The 18598-nt window shown below is 46.1% G+C and overlaps 1 protein-coding gene across 1 annotated transcript in view; it reads left to right on the top strand.

The window, feature by feature from the left end:
- SYNDIG1 (synapse differentiation inducing 1) overlaps positions 1 to 18598 on the top strand; it is a 233799-nt gene that overhangs the window by 178491 nt on the left and 36710 nt on the right. The window lies entirely within an intron of this gene.

The following is an 18598-nucleotide window of genomic DNA, read 5'->3' as shown; positions in this document are numbered from 1 at the left end:
CTGTCTCTCTGTCTCTCTCTCTCTGTCTGGTGAGTGCACGTGCCCTATAGCAAAAACCTCTCCCAAAAAAAAGGAAAGTGAAATTCAGCCTTGGCACCCCGGTCCCCAGTGCAGGGCTGGCAGGGAACTCAAGCCTGGACATGTGTACTCTCTCCAGGCCTCACGTGGACTTTAAGATCTAGACCCAGAAAGGCAGGAAGGTGGTCACCCTGAGGGTTTGGTGAGCCTCCTGAGAAAGGTGGCCCTGTCCTACCGCAAGAAAGCTTCCAGGGCCTAAGGCTCACTCACACACAGTCAGTTTGCCAGAGACTGAGATGGCAACCTCGTTCCCACTGTAACCGAGCACAGTGACATTAGCAACTGGCCTGAGGCCACATGCCCAGAGATGTTCTGATGCAGGAGCCACCATTCCTGGAAAGCTCCCGATGTGAGGGACAACCATGGGACGGACTGGCCTGAGCTATTCTGTAAAGACCACCAGAAATGAAACCAGTGTGTGCACCAAAGGGAAGTCGAAATCTCTTTCTCTTCAGAAATAAAGCTCCTGTCAGGCTAATAAGTCCAACCCTCCGGGAAGCACTGCAGGATTTAGACTTAGGACAAAATGCAGCCACAGAGCAGCCACTGGGGTGAAGGTGTACCCGCCATGGCTACTCTAAAGGGGTCCATGGTAAGGCCCGTGCACATGGCCTCATGTGGGGCAGAGTGATCTAGTGCCGAGTGGTGCTAGAGGGATCTCAGCTGAGAGCTGTCCCTACAGCAGGTGGGCTGGGAAGGCCACACAGGGACAGATGCTCAAGCCACCCCCTCTGTCACACGTGGACACCTTTGCTCCCACTAGTACCAAAAAGCCTTCCCAAGAATGAAGCAGTGTCCCTCCAGGATCCCGTTGTGACTCCTGACTCTGCTGGGGCCACCCCTGCAGTGTCTTGGGAAGGAGAAGGGCCTGTGTGGATGTTCTGGGATAAGAGAATCGAAATCCATGCCTTTGGCAGTAAGGCACTTTTAAAATAGCAAAGAGTAATGGGCACTTTTAAAATAGCAAAGAGATGCAGGGAGAAGAGGAAAGGAGGAAGGGCAGGAGACAGAAATAGAAGGGAAGAAATCAGGGGCCACAGAGAGGCTCTTGCAGTCACCTGAGCTCCCCCAGCACCTGAGCACTTTGCTGCATCGATGCCGTGTATAAGGACCAGAGGTGAGGAGCTCAGCCCCGTCTGCCACTGTGTGCAGGAGCACACACCAGAGCTATTCTGCACACTTGAAAAGAGTGAGGCATTGAAGCTGAAAGTGGCTTCCAGAGCCAACTGTGGCTCATGTGGGTGAGAAATGAATGGATGTGGGTTTTGCGCTATCATTTTAAAGCACTTTATTGCTGGGGAGAGTGGATGAGAGTGAAGTGCACAGATCGCTTCTGAGAGCCAAAATGGTGCCAGCAGCCAAGGTAGACATGGAACTGCTTGAAGATCCAAGTAAGTGACCAGAAGGGTTTCCATCTCCACGCCCGGTAGTCTGTAGGCACTGGAGGTGCTCTGACAGTTTGTGCTCTAAGGCCCCATGCCACCACCTGGAGCAGAAGTGGAGTCCAAGCCCATCCTGCAGGCTGTGTGATCAGCCACCTTGGTGCTTCGCCTACCAGAAGACAGGTGCTGCTGGTGATGATGACATATACACAAAGAGTGCCCTCAACCCAATGCTACATATCTGGGCCAGCAGATGGCGTGGAGTTTAAGGTGGCTGGATCCCAGAGGGCTGATTTCAGGCTTTAATCCTGGACCCTGGTAGCTTGAAGTGGGACATTCAGGAGTCTCACCTGGAAGTGGATACATCTTGATACTGCAAGAAAAGGCCTAGTGGATTCCTCTTGCCTACAGTACCTCTCTTAGTAAAAATTATGCACAACCACGTATTGTAAAGCCAGTCTTACTTTCAACAATTCTTCAAAGAGTTGTAATAAAATGAACATCTTTGCCTATTCCTTTACTCCACCATCACTCGACTTTCTTTTTCATAGCCGAGTTGCATTATCTTTTTTTTTTCCAATTTCATTTTATAATATCTTATTTACATGTAATTGTTGTACATCTTTATGGCATACAATATGTTTTTTTCAGGGACCAGCAGGTGTCATGGTGGTTAAGGCACTGAATTCCCACCTGGCTGATTGCAGTTTGAGTCCTGGACCTGGTGGCTTGAAAATCATGTGTGCATGTGTGCCCAAATCCCAGGAGAAAAGTGGGTGTGTGTGTGTGGAGGGGGGGGACTGTGGTGTAGCCTACCTCTTGGGTAGTGATTTCTCATTATCTCTCTCTCTGTCTCTTTCCAGCCAGCACACATGCTCTATGGCAAAAAAAAACTAAAAAAAAAAAAAAATTAAAAAAAAGTAACATGAATTTTCAAAGCATGATTGCACTGTATGATAATCAATCAAGGATATTAACATATACATTGTTTTCAACAAAGAACCTTACATTCTGTGTCTGTTAAATGGTAATTTCCCAAGCTCCTCCCACAAACCCCTCACTGTTCACTCCCCTCCCACATAGTCTCTTGTACCTGCACTTGCCTTTCCTACTATTATGTCTTTGCATCTTTCCATTTCTGCCATAGAGTGCAGACATCTGCAGAGATATATAGTATTTGTCTTTTGCAAAGTCTAGCTTATTTCACTTGGCATTAAATCTTCAATATTCATTCACTTTGTATCAAGTGACAGAATCTCATAGTTTTTTTATGGCTGAGTAGTATTCTATAGTGTATATGTGCCACATTTTTTCAACCCAATTATCAGTTTTGGAGCACTTATGTTGATTACGTGTCTTAACAATTGTCAATAATGCTGCAATAACATTAATGTGCAAGTGTCTTTCCAACTCAGTGTTTTCCTATACCTTGGGTAAATGCTGAGGAGTGGGATTACTGGCTCATATGGTAGTTCTATTTGTGAATTTTTGAGAAAACTTCATATTGTTTTCTGCAGAGGGTGTACTAATTTACATTCCTACCAACAGTGCAGGAGGGTTCTCTTTTCACCACAACCTCACCAGCACTCGTCCTTTGCTTTATCGATCATTACCATTCTGACTATAGTTAAGTGATATCTCATTGTAGTTTTGATTTGCATTTTCCTTACAAGAGACATTGAACACTTTTTTAATATGCTTTTCAGTCATTAATTTGTCTTCCTTAGAGAGTTGTCTATTTAATTCATTTGCCTATTTTTAAAATTGGATTATTGGGTTTTTATTGAGTTCTGGTTATAAATCCCTTATCTGAAGGATAGTTTTCATATATTTTCTCTCATTCTGTGGGCTGTCTCTTCACTCTATTTGTTGTTTCCTTTGCTGTGCACAGACTTTTTAGCTTGTTGTAATTCCAGTTGTTTATTTTTGGAATTGTTGCCTGTGTGTTAGGGGTCTTATTTGAAAAATCTTTGCCTATTGCAGAGTCTTCACATGTTCTCCTCTGTTTTCCACCGTAGTTTTATAATTTGAGGGTTTAAGTATAATTCTTTGATACATTTTTTAAACAATTTGCCATAGGACATGTGCACTTGCTGGAGAGAGACAGAGAAGGAAAGAGATAGAAAGTGAGAAAGCAAGGTCATGCCACAGTCCTTTCTCCTCCACTCTCCTTTGGGATTTGGAGCACTCAAGCACATTCACTCAGCATGTTTCCCAAGCCACTGGGTCTGAGACTCAAACTGCATCGTTGGCCATGTGGGATCTAGCCACCTCAACCATCATGCCACCTGGCTGGCCCCAATGTTTGATACATTTTGAGTTGATTTTTGTTAATGGTTAGAGATGGGATCCAACCTCATTTATGTTTTTTGAAACCAAGGACCCAACATTTTGATAAGAGATTAGATGTCTTATACTTTTATCAACCAGTACCCCCCAAAATAATGGGCAGATGTTGCTACTTTCAGCTAAGCTTGTCCCTGTTGACTGACTGTCTGCTCTTATCTTCAGACAGTGGCCTCAGACCAGAGTAATTCTTCATTTCTCATATGCACAGTGGGACTTCAGAAATTTTTGTGGAAAAAGGGGATGAAAGTATGAGTTTATTTTGGCCCAGAAATTTTTTGAAATCTATGCATTTTTCTTAATAATGCACATTCTTCAAGAACTTTTTAAAGAACCCTTATATTACTGTCAGAGTAGGAGTGCTGATGAGGATGGGAGGAGCTTGGAAATCAGTTCATCTAAAACCTTTCCAGGCTCATGGAATCTCTTGCCACTTTGACTTAGCACCTAATTTAATTTTAATTTTAATTTTTTTATTTTTTTTTATTTATTTTTTTATTTTTTTGCTATAGGGCTCATGCGCTCACCAGACAGACAGAGCCAGAGACAGAAAGACAGAGATAGAGACAGAAAGTGAGAAATCACCTCCCAGGAGAGATGGCCACACCGCAATCCCTTCTCCTCCATTCTCCTCTCGGGATCTCTGGCATGCACGCACACGCACCCGGTGTGAGTCTAAGCCACCGGGTCCGAGACTCGAACTGCAGTCGACTACGTGGGAGTCCAGCGACATAGCCATTATGCTAACTGCTGGTCCCTGCACGTAATTTAATTTTAAAGTCAATGAAAATATGCTTTTGAATATTTCTAGGAAAGCGCATCATTCAATTAAATTTCATGAAACTTTATCAGGGGGCGCCCACCTCTTATTCTTTGTAAGGACTCTGGGTAACAAGATGGCCATTTGGAAAAGAGAGCAGCAAGCTGCCTTTTCCTTTCATATTTGGTGTGCATTTGAGGGAAGAAGGCTGTACAGAATTGTGCCATTGCAAGGAAGTAAGTCTGGTCATGCTGAGAGAGGACCTGGTTGTGAGTCATACAGACATGGGGCCTCATAGACTGTTTTCCTCTTTTCTGGAATAAATCTATGAGAATCCAACACATAACTTCAAAGAAACTATGCTATGTGAGGAAGGTTCTGGAGGATACTGCCATGGATAATGTGAAGATTTTTTTCTTTTCTTTTCTTTTTTATTTTTTTTTATCAGTAAAGTTACCATCAGCACAAGATCCTCTTTCCCATCACTTCCAGTGGTTCTTCATATTCTGTTCTGGTCCTCATCCCCCCAGGAACATCAGAAGCAATGGGTGGGTTGGACTTAGCGTAAACATGATGTGGTAGGGCCTGCGGTGTGCTTCTGCTGTTATAAACATTTGCTGGGAAGAGTCCATCTCCAGATCCAGAATGGCCTCATCTGCCCATTTGGGCAGATGTTAACAGTCCTAACTGCAAATGTGAGATTGCAGTCTTCTTGCTGTTATAAACATTTGCTGGGAAGAGTCCAGCTCCAGATCCAGAATGGCCTGGATGGGCAGATGTTAATAGTCCTAACTGTAAACGTGGGATTGCAGTTTTTCACTGCCACAGGCCACCACTGGCTGCTCACATCACCTCAGCCTTAAAGCCCATGCCAGGTGTGTGGCACTGAGGCACACCCCACCTGGGTTGTCAGGAGTGCAGGCCCGGCCCAGAGAAGAGCTCCAACAGAAACGGGGATCCCTATTGACTCACCAGAAGGCTAATATTCATAGGATGAACTTTCCGGTAATTGAGTCCCTTTAAGTCAATATATAAATTATTCCAACTCAGAGCTTCAGGTTTTCTGAAAAGTGGGCACATCAACTCTATAGGGTTGTTGTGAAAATAAAATGAAATGATACAATGGTGCTTAAGAAAAATTGTAGAAAATAGAATTAAAACAAGAGTTTATTTTGGTGTAAAAATTTGAAGGTGTTTAAGGAAAGAATGGGTAACTCTTTGGTTGAATGATATAGCCAGAATTCAAGCCATGGGAGAGACTGGTTTAACCAGTCTTTAATCTTAATGCTCTATGATTCCATGGCAAATCACTGATCAGAAAGTGTCATTTTATTTTCAAAGAATTTAATTACAATGATTTCCTTTTATAATTTTTCCTCCTTTTTAAAATTTACTAATTTACTTCCATGAGCGAGAGAAAGATCCACACAAGCAGCACTTCCGATAGGGTCCTAACGTCCCCATCCACGCTCACCCTCAGCAGCTGCAGGTCATGGCACCCACACCTCGTGTAGTCAGGAGCTCTCAGGCACCAACTCAGAACATTCCATGTGGCTCAGCCTTGCAGAGCATCACAGGTCATCCCTGTGCTACTATCCAGCCCCTTGGGCACCTTTTATAGAGTCGAACACAGATGCAAAGCAGAATGGCCCCTCCGTGAATGAGTATTAGCGGGTTTGTTTAGTAGTTTGGGATGGAAATTGCTGATAATAAAGCAGGATGGAAAAGCATGCTTATCTCTAATCTGGTTTGACTATCACACAGGCTGTGATCAATAACACACCCAAAGAAAGTGTATGGTATAAGGAATTCAAAGTTTGACTAGTTTCTGAATTTGTGCACATTTAAATATTTATATTAGGGTTAACTCTAATCCAGCTTTAATCCTAGCTTATCATTCTAGCTGAAACTACAGAATTCAATAAGACATTCCTGTGTACTGTCTACCATGGTGGTTCTCAAAGAGCGGATCCTCGGGACGAGCATCATCAGCATTTTCTGGGATCTACGAAGTGCAAACTCTTGGGCCCATCCCCGACCTACCGAACCTGGGGTCCACTGGTCTTTGGGTCACAAGCCTGTCAGAGAATGCTGATGTACCACATTCGACACCCCCTGGAAAGAAGAGTACTAAAGTCAGGCTTTTCCTGATGAACCAGGGTCACTGTTATAAACCCGAGTGCCCGGGGAGGACGTGGTTCAGGGTTAGGGGGGTGTGAGGCAGAGCACATGACAGCCTGCTCCCTGTGTGTGCTGTAGGCACCATCCGGTACAGCATCCTCACACTCTGCCTTGTTCCTATAACCATCAGTGGAGCACGTGGACACACAGGACTGCTTATTCATTCATTCCTTTTCATATCACATAAGTAGCATACACCCATAGTAAACAGAGGAGGAGGAGGAGAATAGAGAAAAAAGGATTAAAATGAAACTCCCTCTCCATGGCCCTTCCTCAGAGCTACCCCTCCTGGGAGACCACATCTTCCTGTGCTTTTGTAAAGGTGTGCGTGTGTGTGTGTGCGCACGTGCGTGCATTGTGTGTGTAGTTTTGATTTACAAATTAACATCAAAATGCACTGCAACTTGCTTTTCCCTGTCATCCAAATACTTTTGATATCAGTACATAGATATTGGCATCAGTATTTGTAATGATTTTGTAACATTCTGATGTATGAACATACATTAATTAGTGTTTTTTATATACATGTATAAATTGCTTTCCACTTCTCCTTTTGCAAACATATACACAAGTGAAGAGCCACTGAATCATAGATGATTCACATTTAATTTTAGATGGATACTATAAATTGCCCTCCAGAAGTCTATACCAAGTTCCACTCTCACAAAATGTGAGCAACTTCCCCACTTGAGCTGAGCGTTTTCTGATAGAGATCTATTGCTTTCCATACTGCGTTTCATTGGCGACTGTAATGTTAGACATACGTTACTTATTTTTTTTACTGCTTTTATTATTTCCTCTACAAATTGCTAGTTCATACCTGTACCTATTTTTATTGGGCTTTAATATTCTATTGATTGGTAGATGCTCTTTTTATATTACAACCATAAGCCTCTTGTCTGTGAGCTCTGTTACAATGTTTTCTTCTGTCAGGCTTGTCTGTCAATAATGCCATTTGCTATACAGAGGAGTCCTGGAACCTCTTCTTTGGGTGTTAGAAGAAAACTAGAAAACAGTTCTCCATCCTGTCAAGGTCCTGGACATAGGTGCACACATCCTGAATGTTTTTCAGGCTGCAAGGGGCCAGGACTCAAACCCGGCCGGGGTGGTGTCCAGCTTCTTCTGTGCAGGGCTTAATGCTGCGCTTCCAGCCAGCTAGGGTCCAGTTCTTCAGAGACGACGGGAATGGCCTGTGGATCTTGGCTGGGCCTTAGCGGAGCACGAGCCGATGCGGGGGGGGGGGGGAGCCGATGCTGGTGTCTCCACAGGCAGCCTGGGAACAGCCTGGCTGTGTGAGTCAGCGCCTCTCAGCTCCTCCCTGCTGACAGATTCCAGATGGAGCAGCCTGGACTTCTGCCCACCCCCTCCTGCCAGCACGAGTCCCCAACAGACGAAAAAGCAGTGAAGACCCCTGTGTGTGTGGGCCCAGGGGCGCTTTTTGTGTGATTCATGAGCACGTGAGCTTTCTCCCTGCCAGGAGAAGGGGCGGAGAAGGGGAAAACTGTAGGGATGAGCCCCATTACCCCGACAGAATCCTGTGCCCACACTTTCTTCCTTCTTCTACCTCCTCAGGCCTTGCAGAGCCTCCCACTGAGGCAGCTCCACTTTCCCATGTGCAGATTGTGTCCTGCCGGCTTTTTTTTTTTTAATTAATTAATTTATTTATATTTATTCACTGAGCATCATTCCAGCATACAAAATGTGATATCGCATCCCGAATATACTGCATAGCGGCTTAATCATACATGTTATCGTCAATAATTTTCCATTTCTTGTTTCATATTTATATATGTATATATATTCCCCCATTTTTTACCCTCTGCCATTTCCCACTCTCTTCCCACACTACCTGTAGTGTCTTCAGTTTTTTATTCCTTTTCCCTGCCACATTTTATTGATTCACAAAATTTCTTAAATAATCTAACTACTGTCAATAGCAGGTTCAGCTGATAGATACATATCTGTGAACACCTGTCTGACTTTAGGCATGAAACTCTGTGAGCAGAATGAATATACTATAAGGTAGCACCTAGCTGATGCTATATAGTTTGCTACGGTCAAAAATAGGTATTTTGGGGGACCAGCAGTTAGTGTAATGGCTATGTCGTTGAACTCCCACGTAGTCAACTATGGTTCGAGTCCCGGACCCGGTGGCTTGAAACTCATGCCGGGCGCGTGTGCGTGCATGCCCAAGATCCTGAGAGGAGAATGGAGGAGAAGGAATTGCTGCATGACCATCCCCCCCACCCCCGAGGGTGATTTCTTGCTTTCTGTCTCTCTGTCTCTCTCTGTCTTTCTTGCGAGCGCACACGCCCTATAGGAAAAAACCACTCCCCCCAAAAATGTATTTTTTCATATACTTTTTAATTTCAAGAAAAGCAGTTTTAGTTTTAATAAATAAATGCTAAGAAACTTTGCTTAAAACTTAAAGCCAGGAAACAGGTTAGGATTCTGTTCAAATGGTAGGTTCATGAACCTATCAGTCTCATGTACTTTTATCTTCTGTTCTGGTTCAATTTTCCTGATTAAATTCTGGGATATAATATTCAACTCCAGAGTTGTCCCTACGATTACATTGGCCCTTTTTTTAGTTTTTGAATTCTTGTTTCTGTGTGTTTAAATGCAATTTTCCCAATTAAATTCTGGGATATAATATTCAACTCCAGAGTTGTCCCTACGATTACATTGGCCCTTTTTTTAGTTTTTGAATTCTTGTTTCTGTGTGTCTATATGTAATTTTCCTGGTATAGCACTCACTTCAGAACTTTTTGGAGATCTGGTCTGGTGCTAGTAAATTCTTTCAGGTTTTGTTTATCTGAGAATGTTGTCTTTTCTTCCCATATGAAGGATAATCTTGCCAGGTACAGTATTCTTGTTGAAATTGCTTTTCCCTTAACACTTTGAATATATTTTTCCTTTCTTTCCTTGCTCACATTGTTTCCAATGAGAGGTCTGCTGTTAGCCTGATGGGATATCTTTTGTAGGTAACTTGACATTTCTCTCTTGCCAATCTTAGTATCTTGTTTTTGTCTGTGGTTTTGGTCAATCTGGCTATAACTTGTCTTAGATAAGATCTTCTTGGGTTGATTCTATTTGGGGTCCCTTGTATTCCTTGGGACTGGATCTTTGAATGCCTCTCTAGATTTGGAAAGTTTCTTCAAGGATTTCATGGAATAGATTATAAATGCCATTATGAGTCTCTTTGCCTTCTGGGATACTGATTATCTGGATATTTGGATGTTTGATGGTATCTAGTATTTCTCGTATATTATTCTCATTTTTTGGGGGCTGTTTTCTCAGTCTTCATGGTGGATTTTTCTAGGCCAGTGATTCTGTCTTCTACATCTGAGATTTGATTTTCTGTATAATGTAGTCTGCTTTTAATACTTTCAAGGGAAGCTTTGACTGCCTGTATTATAGCCTTCATCTCCAACAGTTCCATTTGATTCTTTTTTATGGTGTGTATTTGCTCTTTCAGATCTTGCAAGAATTTCCTCACCTCCTGGAACTCATCGGTCCCTTTCTCCGGCCTCTTCTGCAGTTCATTGTCTCTCTTCTCCTCCATCTCTGTCTGCTTTTGTGAGTGGCGTCTTCCCTTCTCAGTGATCTCTGCCGCTTCCCACCTAGGGTGCTGAGCAATCAGAGCCTCAGGTGTGATCAAGGCTGGAGGGAGACCAGCGCACCTGACCCCCTGCTCAAATGGACAGGCAGTCTGTCTCTGTGCTCCGCTGGTCTTCCCCCAGCTCTTAGTCCCCTGTGGAATACCTAGGCTTCCGAACTGAGCAAGCCTTAGCGACGAGGCCAGCCTCAGGAGCGCCTCTTTTTGAACTGTGTCCATGTTCTGTCTGTACACCGCATGCCTCTTTGCCTGGTTGCCCAAGCACAGGTGCTCACGCGCGCCTCATGATTCTTAGCTTGGCATCTTCCCCCTTGAGTCCAGCTCCTTCACCGCCCTCCCCAGGTGTTCCAGTCCATTCTGGTGCTAATAACAGGGAATACCTGAGTCTGAGTAACATGAGACAGTAGAGCTATGTTCAGCTCAAGCACAGAGGCCCAGGTCAGGGGTCAGAAGCCTGGTGCAGGCGGTTTTCCTGTGGGTGGAGTCCAAGGCCTCACATCGTGAGACAGCAGAGGTATGTGTCTCTGTGTGCGCCCAAATCTCTCTCCTTAGAAACCCACCAGGAGTTGATCGTGGGGGCCCCACCCTAATGACCTTAATCCCAATCTCTCCCAAAAACCGCACCTTTCAACCTCAGAGTCAGATTTAAGTTTTTACCCACTCAGTCCCCTCACACCAAATCCCGGGACATGAATCCTGGGAGGAGTTCAAACCTCAGCACCAGTAAATCTGCGATAGCCACCTCGGCCCCCTTCCGGTTCTTTACGGCCACCCCTGTGTGCACACGTGCAACCTGCACTATGCACGTGCTCATCAACCTTCGAGGGCGTCACCACTTCATTCTCAGGTGTGCATGTGTGCCCAAGATCCTGAAAGGAGAATGGAGGAGAAGGGATTGCGGCATGGCCATTTCCCCTAGGGGTGATTTCTCCGAAAAAATTAATTAATTATAAAAAAAAGACTTGGGACCAGCCGTTAACATAATGGCTATGTCACTGGACTCCCATGTAGTCGACCGCGGTTTGCCTCCCCGGCCTGGTGGCTTAAAACTCACCCCCGGCGCGTGTGCGCGCATGCCCAAGATCCCAAGAGGAGAATGGAGGAGAAGGGATTGCGGTGTGGCGATCCCCCCTGGGGGGTAATTTCTCGCTTTCTGTCTCCCTGTCTCTCTCTGTCTTTCTGGCAAGCGCACGCGCCCTGTGGCAAAAACCTCTCCAAAAAAAAAAAAAAAAAAAGACTTGAATGCAAGTAGGGTACCTTCATTTTTGTGAAAACAATTCAGCTCCTTTTTATCATACATATCTCAAAAGTGATTTTATCTACATTCTAGAAGGAAACCTGTGTTGATCCTATAAGTAAGCTGGCTGGTGCCCGGAAAGCCGCAGGACACCCTGAGTTGCAATTGAGGCCTCAGCAGAGCCTCCAGGGGACCCTCAAGAATTGCCCAGTCTACGTCAGTCATTTCTAGACTTCCCCTGCAGAGACCTTCGGGCAAGGCAGGTTCCTGCCACCGAGGACAGTACCCTGCGAGGGACGCTGCACACCTATGGCAGCCCATGCTCCCTGAACTGCAAAGGGGACACTGGCCTTGAAGAGGGGTCTGGGGACAGCTGCCTGAGGGTCCACCCTCACAGCGCAGTGCAGTGAACAGGCGAGTAGGAGAAAGCAGGCGACACAAGCACGCGTGGGTGTCTCGCGTGGGAACTGCCACGTAGTCATTTAAACTGCCCAGCGCAGGGGCAGGTGTGGAGCCAGCAGCAGTGAAGAACGAGGGGAGCTGAGATGGGCACGGGAACAGTTCTACACCGAGGGCCGTGTACCAGGCTTGGCCGGAGACCTGGCCCTGAGCTCCTGGAAGACTGAGGCACCCAGGGCCGTGAACCAAGAGCCGTAGGTGAGGAGGGAGAGGAGGCCCTGCCCCTTGGGGTAAAACCTGGCCTCCCTTCACCTAACGCAGAAGTTGGGGTGAATGGCCAGGTGTGTGCAAGGGCTTCCAGGGTAGCCCTGTACTCAGATGCACATCCTGCTTCCTCGCTGGGTGAGAGAGGCTGTAGACACCTGTGGGTGAGGAGTCCTCCGGGCTGTGTGCGGGGACGGCTGGGTGGGTGCATTACGGTTCCTGCCTCACAGGGAGTGTTTGCTCCAGGGCGCGGGAGCTGGGCTGTCAGCTGCACATCTGAAATGAGATTTTAAAGAAAGGGCAGGTAAGACAGTGTCACAGGCGTAACCCAAGCTTTGAGGCTGGCAGCACGGGGGTCCCGTATTTGTGTGGAGGTCTCAGGGAGCATGCCAGGCGTGCGGTGTCCATGATCTGAGGTTGGCTGAGGCTGGGGCAGGGCATGCATCGAGACCCTGGCATGGATGCTGTCTCTCTGTCTCTGTCTCAGAAGAAATAAGCGTTCAGAAAAGAAGGCACAGTGACTGAGAGTGCAAGATATTAGAGGCTGCAGGGTGGCGGGAGGTAAGTACAGGCTGATGTGTTTCCAAATGTGCCACTGGATGGTGTCTATGGGTGTGACTGCTACCGAGACAGAGTGAAAAGGATGGCAGCGGGCAAGACAGAGGCCATGGTAAACCCAAACCAGAGGCCTGTGCTCACGTGAAGCCTCTCTGTGGGTCTCAGCTTGGGCACGCGGCGGTTCTGGGTTCACACACACGTTTCTAACACGCTGCTGTTAGAAATCCACCCCGGGAGGCCCAGGAGTGACAGAGGCCACACCCTGAGAAGGTAGCCCTGGCCTTAGTGAAGGATGGCATCACAGACAGGAGGGCCATGAGCCACCACACGACTACAGGGACCGTACATGTCCCGTGAGTCAGCACAGCCTGTGCACAGGGAGCATGGAGGCAGCAGGATCCACACAGAGTAGTGTGGCGTGCCACCACGGGCGAGGTGAGAGTGGCCTGGACACTGACCAGGCTCGGGAAAGGGCTGTCAGATGGCCAGCGAGTCTACGCATTCCAACATATCCTGCTGGGCACTTCATAGGTGACAGTGACTGACCGGTCATCTGATGAAGTCAGAGAGGGACGCAGGACCCTGCCACACAGGCGCGTGAGGACAGAGCCTCAGAATTCTGAAGGCGCTGCAGAATCGCTGGGCTAGGCAGACTTCAGTGTCCCTGTATTTTGTCTGAGTGAGGGACAAGAAGCTGTTACTACTCGGTCTGCTCACACTCAGAGATAAACTGAGTCACCGGCCTGACACCGACTAGGGCAAAATGGCACCCAGAGCGTTGATATGTTTTTGTTTTTTCTGCTTACCGCTACTGAAGTTTTGGCCAGACCAGTAAACAATGACAAAAAGAGAAAGACACTTCAGAAGCAATTATCAATACGTTAAAGGGTTTAGCCTAATTCATAGTTAAGGAGTGTCTTTCGATCCTTTTTTCTATCCATTATTTTATGTATATCTAAATTAGATTTTAAAATCTGCTTTTTAATAACCAACTCTCATGGACATTTGCATGTAGTTAAGCATCATCTTTGATAGCTACCTAGTATCTCGCTCTATGACACAACACAATGTCTTAACCATTCATACTTTTCCTTTTATTTTTTAATTGTAATTTTTCATCTATACATAATTGTACATCTTTGGGTGTTAACAGTATGATTTTTCGAAGCACATGTACAGTGTGTGATCATCAACTCAAGGATGTTAATGAATTCATCATCTTCAACAAAGAACATTACATTATGGTGTGCACCTTCCATATTCATTCTGGTGGTTTTTGTTCAGAGGTGTATAGTAGATGGGCAATGTGCTTTTCTACACGGTCATGGTACACTGTCCAAACCCATTCATCTTGTTTACATGCATTTTTGTGTCTTTTGATCATTTTTTCCCAAGCCCCTTCCCACTCCAGCTCCCCTCTAGCCCCTGCCACGCAGTATAGTATCTGCCATGACTTTTCGACTTCTATACCATCTAGTCTTTCAGTTTCCACCACAGGGTGCAGACATTCTGTATTTGGTAAGTAAGGGACATTGTTTCCCAGTGTGGGGTAAGTGGGGACATACAGTGTATGTCTTTCATAGCCTGATGTAATTCACATAGCATTACAGCTTCCATGTTGGCTACTTAGTGCCCAATGGCAGATCTCGTTTTTCCTTATGACTGGGTAGTGTATGTGTCACATTTTCCTAATCCGGCCATCGCTTGTTGGGCCCTTGGATTCATTCCATGTCTTAGCCGTTGTGAATACTGCTGCAGTAAGCATGGATGTGCCGATGTCTCCCCAACTGAGTGATATCTCATTCTTTGAGTGAACACCCAAGAGTGGGATTTCTGGGTCATATGGTAGTTCTGTTTTTATAGTTTTGAGGAACCCCCCCACGCAGTCTCCCCTGCAGCTGTACCAATTTACATCCCCACCAGCAGCACACAAGGTTCTCTTTTCTCTGCAATCTTGCCAGCACTTGGTATTCTCTGGTTTTGGCTCATAGCCATTCTGACTGGGGTTAGGTGATACCTCCAACTTCCCAGTCTAATAAATAATATTCTTTTTTTTAAATTTTCATACCTAAATCTTTACTCGTTTTTATTCTTGCTTCTTAAGAAGCAAGCAGGCTTTCCATAAAGTGTAGAAGCAGTATAATTCATGATGATATGGTGATCCCTCCCTCCCACTGTGGGAAGGCTTTTATAACTTTTTTTTTTTTAAATTTGGCAGAGGTCACTGCTCATTGGAGAGAGACAGGTGGGGGAAGGCGAGAAATCACCCCACATGGGGCATATTCACACCGCAATTCTGTGTCCTCCATTGCTTCCTTCCCTTTTGGGGATTTTAGGCACCCACACACACGCGTGCGCGCACACACACACACGTGCCTGGCATATGCACAAAAGTCCCCAGGTCTGGGACTTGAACCACATGGTCAGCCATCTGGGGTCCAGCCACCTTAACCACCAGACTGGCCCCAGAAGACCTTTCAAAACAATTACATTTTGTTTTCATTATGCATTAGTTTTCCATGAAATGGATTGGAAGGAGGAGATTTCAGGTGAGAACGACAGGATCTACATACCGTTCAAATAAGAAGTTAAGAGATTTAATGTGTGTGGAAGTAAACTCAAGTTGTAGGGGGTGCTTCTGGGGAAAACTCAGGGAGGACCCACAAGTTCCAGGTACCGAGCTAGCAACCCAGTAGACTTTCACTGGCACAAAGCAGCCATGGCAGGATGTCAGGGAGGTGGGCCACAATGAGAACATCCGTGTACGTGGGCAGACACCAGCCTTCTGGTCATTCCTCGGTGCCCATTCATTTGCTCATAAGAATTTCTCTTTGTCCCTAGTGGACATTTAGAGAGAAAGACCTGCCCTTCCTCTTCTGGCTCTTGACATCTTAAATCTCCTCTTCATTGATTTCCGTGGAGGAGGGACTGGGAATGATGACAGCACTTCCATTCATGAACACCTACTGCAGTCAGGGCTCAGAAGCTGATACTCACCAGCTGTGAGTTCGTGGCTCAGGGTCCCCTCCCTGTACCTGACCTCTGTGTGTCCAAGATGGCATTAGGTTTCACATGCAGACGCGCTGAGGGGACAGCTTCTGCAGCTTACCCTGAAACACATTTGTTTAAAAAATGGGCTGGTGAACAGATTCAGTTGGCTGGATGCACCGATACCTCGTAACACAAATGTAGCAAAACGCTGATGTCAAATGACTGGCACTGTAGGTTCTTCTACTTTTTCTGTATGTTTGACAATTTCCCTGATGCGTTGCTGGCGTTCATACTCAGCAGTGTTGTGGGAAGGAGGGAGGAAGGTGAGGTGAGGGAAGTCTTGGTGTGGAGTTTGACACAAAACCATTAGTCAGTGCATTATTGCTGCTAATGTTTGTCACAACAACCACCAGGTATCGTAACTCTAGTTCTAGGGAGAAAAATAAATTAGATACTTGGAAAAAATAGTCACAGGGCGAAACGAGTGTCCAGCAGGACTAGACTGGAGCCAGGTGGCCCTTCCCAGCTTCGTCCTCCTTCCTCAGGGCCCGGGAGTGTGGAGCCGCCTCTGTGAAGAAAGCTCCTGGTGTGTTGCCCTGTCCTGGTCCGCTCACTGAGTTTTGTTTCTGTTTTTAATTTTTATTTATTTCTTTCTCGCAGTAGAAGGGAAATGGGAAACATGAGGAAGCACTCCCCAGGAGGGATGGCCATACCACAATTTCTTCTCCTCCCATCTCCTCTTGGGATTGAGGGCACGCACACACGTGTCCAGCATGTTTTTCAAGCCACTGGGATTGAACTGCACCATCGGCCATGTGGGAGCTAGTTCCCTTAACTACCTCACCGGCAGGCCCAGCTTTTTCAAAAACATTTTTAAATTCATTCATTCATTCATTCATTCATTCATTCATTCCATGACTAAAAGAGACAGAGACAGGTAGAAACAGACAGACACCCCAGCAGGGCCTTGACACCATGATTCACTCCCACCTCAGTCAGCCCCAGATCATAGGCAGGTACAGGGAGATCTCCAGACATGAACCTGGAATCTCCCCATGAGGTCAGCTTCTCAGGATGTCACATTTTACTGTGGCGCCACTGTCCCCCTCCAACCTGACTTTGCTAAATGAACGTTGTATTTAGGATTGTTTCAGCTTTACCGGGGATTCACAAAGACCTTGCAGAGTTCCCAGGTACCCCTTAGCTGGCATCTCTTACAGCATGCCCACTTGTCACAGTGCGGGGACCAATGGCGTCATGAGCCACAGACGTCCTTTCTTCAGCTTTTCCTAGTATCCTTTGTGGTCCAATTTCCATCCAAGTCACCATATTGCCTCTGGTCACCATGTCTCCCTAGGCTCCTTGCTGTGCTGGTTTCTGGAACTTTCCTTATTTCTGGTGGCCATGGCAGTGTTGGGGAGCAGTCAGGTACTGCGGACCCCGGTGCTGGGAGTGTCTGATGTTCTCGTGAATACTAGGGAGGAGGGGCACGGAGGCAAGGTACCTCCTCATCACGGCTCATCAAGGGTGCAGACTGTCCAACAGTGTCAAGCTTGGCCACTTGACAGAAGTGGAGATTGTCGGGTTTCTCCACTCCATGTTCTCCGCTCCCTCCTTTCCATCCTGTGCTGTCACAGAGTCCCAGCATAGCCCACACTGAAGGGCGGGCAGTTTGGGCCTCCCCCCAGAGGGGGGAGAAATGCCTTGGTGGTCCTCATATGGGATTTATGTGTATTTCTCCCCATGAGTCGATTCATCCAGCCCTGTGTTTATCAGAGTGGACCTTAGGTATTTACAAAGGACCTTCAAAACGTTAATGGGAAATATGTACATGAACAAACTACACATGGATGTCAAAATTTTGTGCACCAAAATAAACTCAGACATTCTCTTTTCCCACAAGCATCATTTTTTTTTTCTTTTTTAGGTTTTTGCTATCGCATGCATGCTCACCAGAGAGAGGGAAAGTGAGAAATCACAGCCCCCCAGGGGGGGTGGGTGTGGTAGCACCATACTGTAATCCCTTCTCCGTTCTCTTCTTGGGATTTTGGGCATACATGCAACTTTCCAGCCACCAGGTCTAGGACTTGATCCATGGTCAACTCTGTGTGAGTTCAGCACCTTAACCACCATGCCATCTGCTGGTCCTTTCCACGACCTTTGTGAAATCTATACTTTGGCATATAACTCATTAATAGGAGGGGTCTTTCAACAGTCCATGGAAAATGTGTATTTTTAAAAAGTATACATACAGCCAGCAGATGGCATAGTGGGCAAGACACTGAACTCCCTCATGCCTGACTACGGTTTGAGCCCCAGACCAGGAAGCTTGAAATTCAGGCTGGGCACAAGTGTGTGCATGTCCAAAATCCTGAGAGGAGAATGGAAGAGAAAGGATTGCAGCATGGCCATCCTCCCTGGGGAGTGATTTCTCACTTTCTGTCTCTCTGTCTCTGTCTCTCTCTCCAGTGAGTACATGCATCCTATAGCAAAAATCTCTTTAAAAAAACTAGTGTGCATGGATTTCAGGTGTTTCGCACCAAAATAAACTCACATGTAACTACATTTACATTTCCCACAAGCTTTGGGGAGTCCCTACACACATTATTAATGCTGTTGGCAGGCTCCTGGGGGGCTCTTTTCAATGGGCTCCTGTAACTACTTGCCATCCTTTTATTTTTGGAACACTTCCATTCTTTTCACACTACGAGATCCTGGCCAGGCTCACCTTGTTTATTTCCTGTTCTAGTCCTAGAATTAACCAGCTCTGCATGGAGTCCTTG

This window comes from Tupaia chinensis, unplaced genomic scaffold (assembly GCF_000334495.1).
Source record: "Tupaia chinensis unplaced genomic scaffold, TupChi_1.0 Scaffold142716_1, whole genome shotgun sequence".
Classification (NCBI taxonomy): Eukaryota; Metazoa; Chordata; class Mammalia; order Scandentia; family Tupaiidae; genus Tupaia; species Tupaia belangeri.
Note: the sequence above shows the minus strand (reverse complement) of the source record. Positions and strands in the feature narration are given on the sequence as shown.